The 12,170-nt window shown below is 37.1% G+C and overlaps 1 protein-coding gene across 3 annotated transcripts in view; it reads right to left on the bottom strand.

The window, feature by feature from the left end:
• ARHGAP5 (Rho GTPase activating protein 5) overlaps positions 1–12,170 on the bottom strand; it is a 64,287-nt gene that overhangs the window by 51,647 nt on the left and 470 nt on the right. For 2 of the 3 annotated variants that reach the window (XM_004681953.2, XM_004681952.2), the window contains exon 1: positions 11,695–11,915. The exons of the other annotated variant lie outside the window; for it this stretch is intronic. The gene's annotated coding sequence lies outside the window, so the exon portion shown is untranslated. Of the gene's footprint in view, positions 1–11,694; positions 11,916–12,170 lie in introns of those variants that run through there. 3 annotated transcript variants of the gene reach the window in all.

Genomic DNA, 12,170 nt, shown 5'->3' on the forward strand with positions numbered 1-12,170 from the left:
AAATTTATAGTAACAACCTTTCTAATACATGTTTCCCCAAAATTAGTTCCTCAAATAGAATTTCATTATAAATTTACTCAGATTTGACAATTAAATAAACTTTTCAAGACCTTTCTGGTAGTACAAGGAGTTAAGTCTCAGCACTACCAAAAATTACTGCAGGATGAGTTCGATCCCAAACAAGGAGCTGACCCACATAGCACAGCAGATCTCTCCTGTCTCACCCCCTGCTCCCCTCAGCAGTATATTTCAGAAGATCTGCCTGTTCTGCTCTCCACTCTGTCTCTGGTGAAGCCCCTCGCTGCCCCTGAGCCTCTGGCCTGTACCCCAGCTCTGTATGCACAAATAAATAAATCTTTTTAAAAAAAGTTATTTATAGATGTTCTACATTTATTTCCTTTCCTAGTACTTAAAAAGAACAAGTATCGGCCCTCCCTGGTGGCGCAGCGGGTTAAAGCACTGCACTAAGAAACTAAAGCCACTTCAGCATGAGTTCGATTCCCACCTGCCCCGGAGGTGACCACATGGCGTGGCAGACCTCTCCTGACCCGCCCGCTGCTCCCCTCAGCAGTGTACTTCGTAGATCTGCCTGTTCTGCTCCCCACTCTGTCTCTGGTGAAGCCTCTCACCACCCCTGAGCCTCTGGCCTGTACCCTAGTTCTGTATGTACAAATAAATAAATCTTAAAAAAAAAAAAAAGAACAAGTGTCACATTCTGAGCAGCACTCAGAATTGCACTAACTGTATATTTGAGACGGTCTCTCAGAAATATTTGATGTATCAACAACAAATAACCTGTAAGAATTCCACTTAATTTTGGTTATTTATATGAAAGCAATGAGCATCTCATAAAAGTTTTATTTAAATATTTTTCACATTCTAGGCCCTCCCTGGTGATGGTGAATCAATGGTTAAAGCACGGCAATACCAAGCTGGTTGTAGTCATTTCAGCACGGGTTTGATCACCAGTCAGGGAGATGACCCATGTTGTCATGGCAGACCTCTCCTGTCTTGCCCACTACTCCCCTCAGTAGTGTGCTTTGTCAATCAGCCTGTTATGTTCCCCACTCCCTGCTCTGTCTCTGGTGAATTCTCTCACTACTCCTGCACCTCTGGCTTGTACCCCAGCTCTGTATGCATAAATAAATAAATCTTCTAAAAAACATATTCTTCACACTCTTTTGAGGATGAATTAAAAGCAATATAACATTTCTACCTCCTGAAAATTTCACCAGATAGGGAAAATATCCAATCATGCATATGAAAATACATAAAAATGACCTTCAATCCAGGCAAAACAATAAAGAACAGAAGAAAAAAGTAAAACAATTACAACCTGTTCCAAATACTAGGCTTCTTTTCCACTGACCTCAATTGCAGGTAAGCATCTATTTAGATTATACTGCACATTCACTATGCTAACAATAGAGAAAAACAAGTTATAATTTAAAGATCTGACTAATGTATCTGGTAAAATAATATTTAAAAATAAAATTTCACTTATTCTTACAACCTTCTTACTTTAGACATTTACCCTAGAAACATACAGAATTACGGCTAATAAAGTTACACAGTAATAAGGAAAATTCGTTTGTGAAAATAGGATGATTCCAAAATAGGGACATAGGAGAAAATTGAAAAAAGAATAGGTATATTCTTCTTTACTGAAAAAATTATGCAAATGATAAACTTTAAGATGGACATAAAAATCAAACTGAGCTAGTGATTACTTTGAGAATTTTATGTTTAAAAGAACATTCCAACTACCAATAGATCTTCATAAAACTCTAAATATCAATGCTGAAAAACAAAGCAATTCAAAGATGTGTAAGACTGTCTCCTGCCTGCTGGAAACACAAAGCTGTAAATTGAGAAGCAATAATTGAATGTTGTACTCCAGAAAAGTCTCATACAAATCTAATAATTAACAGCATGTCTTTATTAATATTTCTTATATATGTATAGTCAAACACATTATAAAGGGTTCATTCTACTTTTCTATACCATACCTCAAAATACTGAGATACACTCTATAAACTAAGACAGAAAGGTAAAAGTAGAGATAAAAATGCCATCACAAAATGTACTTTAAAAATTTCTGAAAGAGAAGGGACTTAAATAATGAGTGGAGGCATGAAGTCATCACCCTTTCACTGGTTATTGAAAACTAGGCTTTTATGTAGAAATAACATCTACAATGAGGTTAAATTTAATACTTAGGCTTCAACACATTCTAATTAATTTGATAGTGGCAGTCGATGAGTCATAAATATTAAAGTTTAAATTAAAAACCAAGGTGGCTATTCACATTTATGGTTTTCTCACCAAATTCACAGTAAACTGCTAATTAGATACAATGCGGAATGTTCATTGTTCTTCTTTTTAACACTGCTTCTCAAATAGGCTAGCTACTGTTATTTTACAGTGATTTTAATACATGGAAAATTCTTTAACCACAGATGGGAAAGAAGGATGTTTTTTCCATCTCTTTCATCATAACAGTGCCTCCTTTCTATATGATTTACAGATTTACTTAACTAGAAGTAAGTAGTAGACTTAACTTGACCTTTAGTCAAAAAAAAAAAAACTACAAAAGTTTGAGAATTCTTAGATTTGGGAAAAAATTTCATCACCCTCCCCTCAAAAAGATTTTGCCCTTTTGTTTGGTATTGTCACCCCATGGGAAAAAGAACTCATGAGGTTGGTTGTAATAGGTTATAAGAGAATTTAACTTGAGACACCTGGAGAGTTATCCACTGGATGAATTATCCACTGGCCATCAATATACAGTTCAAAGTTATCTTCTATTACCTAGACAAAGTATTTTTTTCTTCTGTTGCAGAACAAAGAATCCCTTCTTGGTTTTTGTGCTCCCGCTAATAAACTATTAACCAATCCCTAAAGTTATTTAACTTGAAAATTCCATTCAAATATGTTTAATAGTAATATCTGATTATGTTGACTCGGTTTCATTTTGATATTATTTTCATATAATTTGTTCCTTTTTTCTCTTAAAATCTTTCATGCTTAAATTCACCCATAAAAAACCAAAAGTCGCAATGATCTCAAAAATACAGAATTAAATAAGACTCTGGGTACCCAATCTTTAGTTTCTTAAATATTATTTCTGTTTTTAATAACAAGTTGTGTAGTACCATTTTGCCTTTAAGAGTATCTTAAAAACCTCTATAAAAGTCAGTTTTGATTAAGCATTTTTACAGAAATTAATGCCAATGTATAACTGAAGCTACCCTACAAATATATGCAGAAATGAACTCAATGCTACAAGTTTTCTAATGCATTTTATATCTTAAGTCATTAAAATACTACCTGCATGCTCTTTTTTTTTTTTTTTTTTTAAGATTTATTTATTTGTGCATACAGAACTGGGGTACAGGCCAGAGGCTCACGGGCGGTGAGAGGCTTCACCAGAGACAAAGTGGGGAACAGAACAGGCAGATCAACGAAGTACACTGCTGAGGGGAGCAGCGGGCGGGTCAGGAGAGGTCTGCCACGCCATGTGGTCTCCTCCGGGGCAGGCGGGAATCGAACTCATGCGGAAGCGGCTTTAGATTCTCAGTGCTGTGCTTTAACCCGCTGCGCCACCAGGGAGGGCCACTGCATGCTCTTTTAATGGAGTTTAAATTTAAATACTATAAAACAGTGTTCTGGAAAAAAAAAATTAAGTTTAAATAAAATCAAGGAAACCCCCCCCCCAAAAAAAACCACAGCTGTTTGTAATTCTGAATTTAAAAAGGTTTGATTTGTACCTTTCCCAAAACTGGCACGTCCATTAAAAAAAGATGACATTTTAGTTTCAAATTATACTGTGTCAAGAAATTTCAATTGGCTCCATCTTCAAAATATATCAATATCTAAAATTTATTATTTTTCTCTACCTGTAATACCATAACTGATCCCCCTCCACCATCACCTCTTGCTCTAGAGATTATGCCAATGCTTTCTATTGTCCCTAATAACACTGTTGTTTCCCTTTCTCAATCTGTTCATATCAGAGCAGATAGTCTCTTTTAAAACACAAGTCAGAGGCTTCCAACCTTCTGTTCACAACTCTCCAATGGTTCCTAAAAGAAAGAGCCAAGCCCTTTCAAGTGGCTTAACACATGATCTGCCTTCTCCAATTATTACCCTCTGACTTACTCTTACATTTTTCTCCACATTTTCATTCTCCTTTGGCCACACACTGAAAAACCCTAACTTGCTCCTCAAAAGACTAAATATGTTCCTAACTTTGCTTTTATTTTTTCCATACTCTAATCCCCTTTTACTAACTCCTTAGTTCCTACCTTACCAACTTATTTATCATCATTAACCTATCCCTGCCTTATCTCTCCCCATCCTGTTCCAGAGCCAAAAGCACGAATATTTATTTAATCAAAATATCCAAGAGCCTAAAACAGTGCCTCTCACCAGTTAGTAACCGCATGAATACAAATAAATATTAAAGTTAAAATTCTCTTAATTCTTAGGTTAAAAAGAGGTAAAGCATGTTATGGCTACTAAACAAGTGATAAATTATTAATCAAAAAGGTGTTCTAAAAGCAATTTATGGAAGAAATAAACATGTATTTCAAGGCCCCGAAAACATAATAAAAATTAATCATCAGAATGAAGGTTAACTATTATATATAGTATTGGACTGAATTAAAATAACATACAAATTTTATGATTATGATCTTATGACACTTCAAAAAAATTCCAAAATAAAATGACTATATAACCCTAAGTACAGAGCTGATACAAAATTTGGCTGCTTAAAGACCTAATATTTTTAAATGACAAATATTTATTATAGGGAAATTACATGTACAAGATCTAATTACACAGGAGCTCTGTGATGACATGTTTCATCATCTTCGAATAAAAAAAAAATCCCTAACATAAACAAATATTCAAGAGGGAAGACAGATCCAAGTTCAAAGATTATCACAAATTCCATAATCCTAGGTAAACTTGAGTAGAATATTTTGAAAATAAATCTATCAACTATCTACTAAAAGAGATAAAGGGTATACTGATATATTATTTTTCTAAATGAGTTTTTCTTAAAAAAAAAAAAAGATTTATTTGTTTATTCATACTGAGCTGGAGTACAAGTCAGAGGTGCAGCAGTTGTGAGAGGCTTCACCAGAGACAGAGTAGGGAGCAAAACAGGCAGATCAACAAAGTACACTGCTGAGGGGAGCAGCAGGTGGGTCAGGAGAGGTATGCTGTGCCATGTGGATCACCTCTGGGGCAGGGATCAAACTCATGCTGAGGTGGCTTTAGCATCTTAGTGCTGTGCTTAAAAACACTGCGCCACCAGGGAGGGCCTTGAATAAGTTAATTCTTAATGACAGATTTGTCAATGCTGTGAAAAATTATAGAGGAAATGAAAAAAACATTTTATATAAGTAATTAAACAATATAATACCAGAAAAGTCAGTTATATTCCATAATAATTTATCTTTGACTAAGATTTCTACCACATAAGCACACAAACCTAAGACTGAAAGAAATAATAAAGTTATGCTTCTATAAATTGGTCATTAGACAACTATAGCCAGGTGAATGAAGATAGAACCTATTTAAAATTTTAATAATTTATGTAGTGACTAAAAATGCTGGAAGCATGTCTTGATAATATTCAGGATTAAACTTTGCTAGGATGGAGGTTTTTGTTGTTCTTCAACCCATATCCTAGTCACCCAACATACACAGTTGGGTGCACCAACATTTGATGACTCAACAACAATCAATCTCCATACTAAGGTCTTAAACCATGAAGCAATTTCAAAAGTCCTACCTGTAGTATCAAATTAAGAAAAATTATATACTGTAATTGGGTTTGTGAAAGCTAGTGTAATAGATTATTCTAATATAAAAAGTTCAGCTTTTTCCCGTCAAGACTTATAGTCTGCTGATTAACACAAACTATAGGATCATTAATAGATCTGAAAGCTCAATGAGAGTACTTCCAGTTCAGTACAATTTTGCATTACTCTGGGAATTCTCTAAGCCTTACTCAGCAAAGGCAATTCTGCTTTTACCCATTTTTATTTTTTGATATTTTAAGCAATTATTGTTTGAAAACAATTTCACTGCATAAAATATTTGAAAACCAATGACCTAAACTATCCCCAAATAGATTAACTGCCTACCTTATTATTTAGTCAGTACTTTCCTCTAACAACATGGCATGTCTCTGAGGCCTTGGTGTGAAAGCTATTCTAAATTCTTCCTAGTCTACTTCCTCATAATGTGGTGAAAACAGAGGACCCAAAGGTCATCTCATTTAATCGACCTATATAAACAACCCCTAAGTACCTACTGTGCTTAGCTATCAGAAGTCCACAAAAACCACTGCAATGAATATGCTCAGGGTCTGAGTTTTTTTCTCCTCATTTTTAAGAGTACTGAGAAGCAGGGGGCAGGAATAATTTGATATTCAATACAGTAATGCTATACAGGATGGAAAAGATTATTTTCATTATACAACCTACATTAGGTAATTTTCCTCAAGATAATCAATAAGAAAGTGAACAGAATCTTGGGAAGAGTACAAGCTAAAAAGGAGGTATGGATTATTTTTAAAAAGCACCTTTCCCACTAATTTTAAGCTTTATAGTCTATACCTGAGAGGACAAAGGCATAATATAAAATGATAAATGCAACTGGAATTCAAAGAAATCAAAGATCAGTACAAGCTGAAATAGATTAAGGCTTAGAAAGTTTTTCTGTAACAAAGTCAGACAATACATTTCAGGCTTTGTGTCCCATACAAGTGCCTGTTTCAACTTTAAATCTGCCCTCACACAGCAAAAATAGCCATAAGTAATAAATGACAGTAGTTTTGTTTATGGACACTAAAATTTGAATTTTATATATCACAAAATAGTCTTTTATTCCATCAACCATTTCAAAATATAAAAAGGTGTTACATATAAACAAGCAACGGGCTACAAATATGTAGCTGTAATATGTAGACTCTTTACAATAGTTTCAGTGAAGAGAAAGAATGAGTGATTTTGAAAAACAGATTGGATGTGGATTTTAAAAAGTCATTCCAAGTCACACACTTGGATGAAGTGATTAAGCATAGCTGAAACCTGTTAGAAAATACTTATTTCATTTATTTCTGAAGATAAAGGATTATAAAAATTCTTTAAGGGCAAACAGAAATCAGACTGCAATAAGCAGCAAGAAACCATTATAAATGATATTATAATTATGTATTAGAAGTGAAATACAAAATTAAATTTGGCAGAGCACAACAGTCCAAGAAATAGACAAACAGTGTAGCTTGAAAGCATCTGAACTACCATAGTAGAGCTAAAAAGACAAAAATAACTTGGTAAATGGCTTGTAGATAGAAGAAAGACAAGTTAGTCAATGGTCCATAATGAAAAACTAATGAGTTTAAGCAACAGATGGCGAAATCACTTCAGTTTCAGGTGACAGTATTACAGAAGACAAATGAAAATTCACAAGTTCCAGACTAGTAACATAAATTTTCAGGATCATAAAGTTTAGAAATTTATTTAATATAATTTGATATAATACTTACTAGAAATTATAGAGTAGTTATATACTTAGCTTTAATAAAGAACAGAAATGTTGATGTCAATTCCCCTTAAATAATAAAATATCTTAGCTCTTAAAAGTAATTACAGAGACAACCATAAAATTTTGGATCAAAAAGTGTAGATGATCGAGGAAGGAAATAAACTATACCATAGATAACAGGGTTTTCCAAGGTTGTATTATAGTGACAGATAGTTGACATCGATAGTAATGCCCACATACTCACTTCTTTATCACTCTATTACCCACCCTTGTGTTTCTATTTTTCCCCCAAATTTATGATTTTGGCCAAGAAGGTACAAATGTTCTTGCTTTTTTACCATGTACTTCCTCCTCATCTGTCTATTTATCCAGCACTTCCCTGCTTTTGTTCCAGTCATTAACTGAACTAAATGTCTTTTTCTCACTTATACCAACCCTGTGTAACCTCTAAATACTAACTTCTTCATCTAAATTCTTTTAGGTCTATTTTTCAATCAGTATGTATTGCCATGTATATGACTCTTCTCTATGATGAAATGCCATTTAACTATTCCTAAATTTTCTAGCTCTTGCCCTACGAAAGCTGTAAGTTCTTTTAATATAGTCATATTTTATACTTCCTTGTATCCCTCACAGTATCTAGATGCTCAATATATATATATATATATATATATATATATATATATATATTGCTCAGGGATAACAGAGGAGGTTAACTCTAATATGAAATACAAAGGGTGAAAATTCACTTTTACCATTAACTCTTCCTGATGAAAAGCTTGAGAATCTAACCAAGTGACACATAATAGTCAATATTTTAGCCCTAAAATTACAAGGTACTGATCACTCTTTATCCCATATAACAAATTCTACGAGTCAAAACACACAGATATGATCAAATATTAACAACCTATTTTACATGACTGCAAATCTAATGTTTGTGGATAATTAACCTCCGAAATACAGTAGAAAAAGCAATCCTTGTTTAGTCTCATATTCAAAATCCTACTTGCAATAAAAGTATCCTAATTCGTAAGATTCCTACAGAAGTCCTTATATAGTTGTTCTGTTTTCTGCATTGCTTAGTACTTGTAACCATTAACGTCTTTATAGTTACTAATATAGTTACTAATCTAATTAATTCTTGACTTAATACCTCCTCTAACTTATCTTGGTATTCCCAAGGCCAGGCATACAATAAAGCCAATCTTAATGAGTAACAAATCAATGGCTTTCTTTTCTTTTCTTTTTTAATGCAGGTCTCCCCAACCTCTAGATATTCTTAGATTTAAGTACAATTTAAATATATTTAACAGACAAAAATAGCAGCTTCCCTGGCTAGGAAGGGTAGGTTGGGAGGGGGTGAGGGACCTAAGGAAGTTACAAAGTCAACTGAAGTTCATACTTAAAATTTTTAACATGAACTATTCCTGACTTCTAAATGTGTTTTTCCCCCCACGTTTGATAAAATTATTGACAACCTTCACTGAAACAATTAAGTGACTGATAAATCAAGTTACCAAATGATGATCACCTTATGGAAGTTTCTTCAGTTACTTGAAAAACCAAATTCTCCTGATATACTTCAGATGTGAATAAACATCTTTTAGAGACATAAATATTAATACTAAAACAGAGCACTATACAACACATTTTAAACCAATTATATTATCCGCATTACTCTTAATGTGCAAAGAAAAAATTCATGCATCTTACAGCCTGAAGTTTTAAAAATAACATCTATGTCAATTAAAGTTGTGACAATTAAAACTTATTCTTACCTACCAAGAAAATCTATCACGCCACCAAGAATATCTATCAGGCCACTTCGTGGTTTAAGAAGTGAATACTAAACGTTTATCTCAATCCGCTCTTGAAAAAGTAACAAGTTTAGTGGCCTTCATAAGAAAACTTTCTTTAGTTTAAAAAAGTGAGTTACAAACCATTACACCAAGCTGTGTCACAATTTCAATTTCAAAAAAGAATGCAAATACAATATTTTGTTCCTTTAAAAATCTTAACTTGCAAGGTCAGGATGATTTTTTTCTAAAGAGTGTACTAAAGTGTGTCTTTCAAACAGAAAAAAAAAAAGGATGAGAAGTGGTTGCAAAACATTTAGGGCAACCAGTGTGTGACCAAATTAAAATATTTTGCAATACAGCTTTTAATAACAAAATTCAAGAATGGGGAGGAAGTCTAAAAAACTATCAATACCAGCATTTTGTGACAATTCTTTCTTTTATCAATGTGTAGCCCACCCATTCCCCAACGCTTTTAGAATTAATGTACAAAAAATTGTAAGTCGCACTGACATGGGCTTAAAAATGCAGCTATATACATGACCAACAAATAGTTTTTTTTTTTTTTTTTTGGCATCTGTATCCCTCTGACTAATTTTTGGTTTCAGTCATCAGATCAATAGCATTATTTCTTGAAAGCTAAAAGCACAAGTATACCCAGCTTTTCAATCCAATGTTAGTCATACAGTGCTCCAAGGCCTACCTAAGTTTTGGTGATCCACCCTTGGCACTCTGCGCCTCTGTTCTACTATAGATACAAGAAATGAGGGCTAATTACAAATAATAAGCCCAAAAAACAAAAAAGCAATATAAAATGGAAAAAATTTTAATCTGGAAAGGGTCCAATATATTTTCTATATGGTCAGTATTTGTATCTAAAAATGTTAAATAAAAAGTTTTACCACATTAAAGTCAAACTGAATTTGGAAAGAAAACATATTCAGACACATCTTACTAACATATTACTTTACTTACAAATTTTTCTGACAAGTTGCACCTAAGTTAAAATTTTGTTGTCATAAAAATGCAGATTTTAAGAAATATTTTTAGAGTGCAAAAAAAAAAAATCCTCTAATACATACTTCAAATTCAATATTGGTTTTGAATGTAGGTGAAGCTAGCAACTTCCTCCCCATCCAACACCTGTAGAAGGCAGCATAAGCCAAGACCAGCAAACACAGCAACGTATTTCACTGTTTTACAACTAAACATTAAAAAAAAAAAAAAAAAAAAAAGGGCAGCGTTTCCTATCATCTATCACAAAGGAAAAAGCAAATTTTCCTTGGGGACAGAACTTACTTAAAAGCGTATGCACACACCTCTGCCTATTTTGGTCTAAATTCCAAACTTTAAATTTCCAAGTGTTAATACGCATGGGCTAAAACTAGATTTCTATCTTAGGGTAAAAGTATAAGCCTCTCCCCTACAACTTTCTCGGAATTTTACTAAACATCCTAACAGTTTGCCTGTACTTCTCCAGCACCTTTCGCCTCAGCTCCACCTCACTTGCATTTCTAATAACGCCGTAGAGGGAGGGTGTGAGTGTATTTATGTGTGGGTAAGTGAGCGCGCGCTCCCGCGCGGATCCCAACCCCCACCCCGATACTTTTCTTTAGTGGAAACAGAATCTAGACGTTATTCTAGCGAAAGCTCAGTATCCAAAGCTCAGTCCAGGCGCAGTCAACCCAAAGGACTTTGTGTTTCGGTAGTACAGTGCAACTTCTCACCTCCCACCCGCAGCTTTAGCAGTAGATGGAAACTGGTGACGAGAACCACCCAAGGAGAGGGGGATTTAAGGGGAAAAAGTGAAAGGGCCGATCCCCCCCACCCCCAGGCGCTTAAGTTTGCAATCAAGATTGTGTTTCCGCGAATATGCTTCCACTCCGTCCCCCCCTCCAGGTGAAACTCGTTAGCAGCAGCACCCCAGCCGAGACACCGCCACCTTCCTCCCCACGCACCATCCGAGCCAGGGCAAGTGAGGGCGGCAGACCAGCGCGGACGCCCGGCGGGGTCGGCGAGATTCCCGGCCACCACCAGGCCGCCGCCGACCCCCGCGCCGTCACCTGTGGAGAAAGCGCCCCCTCCCCCGGCCTCTCTGCCCTTCACGCCGACCGTATCCCCCAAACCTCCCCCCCTCCGCGGCAGCCGCTCCCCACCCGGCCTGTGAGGACCGCGAGCGGCGCCAGTCCCCCCCCTCCGTGGCCGCGGGGCCCCAGCCCCTTTAACTGGTTACAACCGGCGGCGGCGACCCAGCAGCGGGAGGGTCCCTGTCGGGGCGGGGAGAGGACGAGCGGGCAGGCCCAGAGGAACGGGGGTCGCAAGGTCCTACCTAACACAGTCGGTCTCCTCCGTCTCCTCCTCAACGGTAGCGGCCCCGGCGGTGGCGGCGGCAGCGACATTCCTGGGGAGCGCTCCCGCCGCCGCCGCCTCCTCCTCCACTCTCAGCTCGCCTCTCTCCCCGGCGCGCTCACTGAGCGCCGCGTCCCTTCACCACCTCCCTCCGCCCTCCCCAGCACACACGCCCCGAAACCCTAAGCCCTACGGCTCCCGCTGCCGGGTAACCCACCCTCCCTCCCTCCCCGCCACCGGCCGCGGCCCCGTCCCTCCCCCCTTCCCCTGCGCCCGCCACCGCGCCGGGCTCAGTAATGGCGGCCACTCGGGCTCCCTCACGCTGACGGATCTCTCTCCCTCTCTCCCGAACTTTACCTCAGCATCTCTCCCGGCGCGCACCGCCGGAACGCACGCGCGCGCGCAGCCACACACCCAGCCGGGGGAGGAGCGGCAGCGCAACCTCGACGGGGCGCG

Source organism: Condylura cristata, unplaced genomic scaffold (assembly GCF_000260355.1).
Source record: "Condylura cristata isolate star-nosed mole 26May11 unplaced genomic scaffold, ConCri1.0 scaffold00013, whole genome shotgun sequence".
Lineage (NCBI taxonomy): Eukaryota > Metazoa > Chordata > Mammalia > Eulipotyphla > Talpidae > Condylura > Condylura cristata.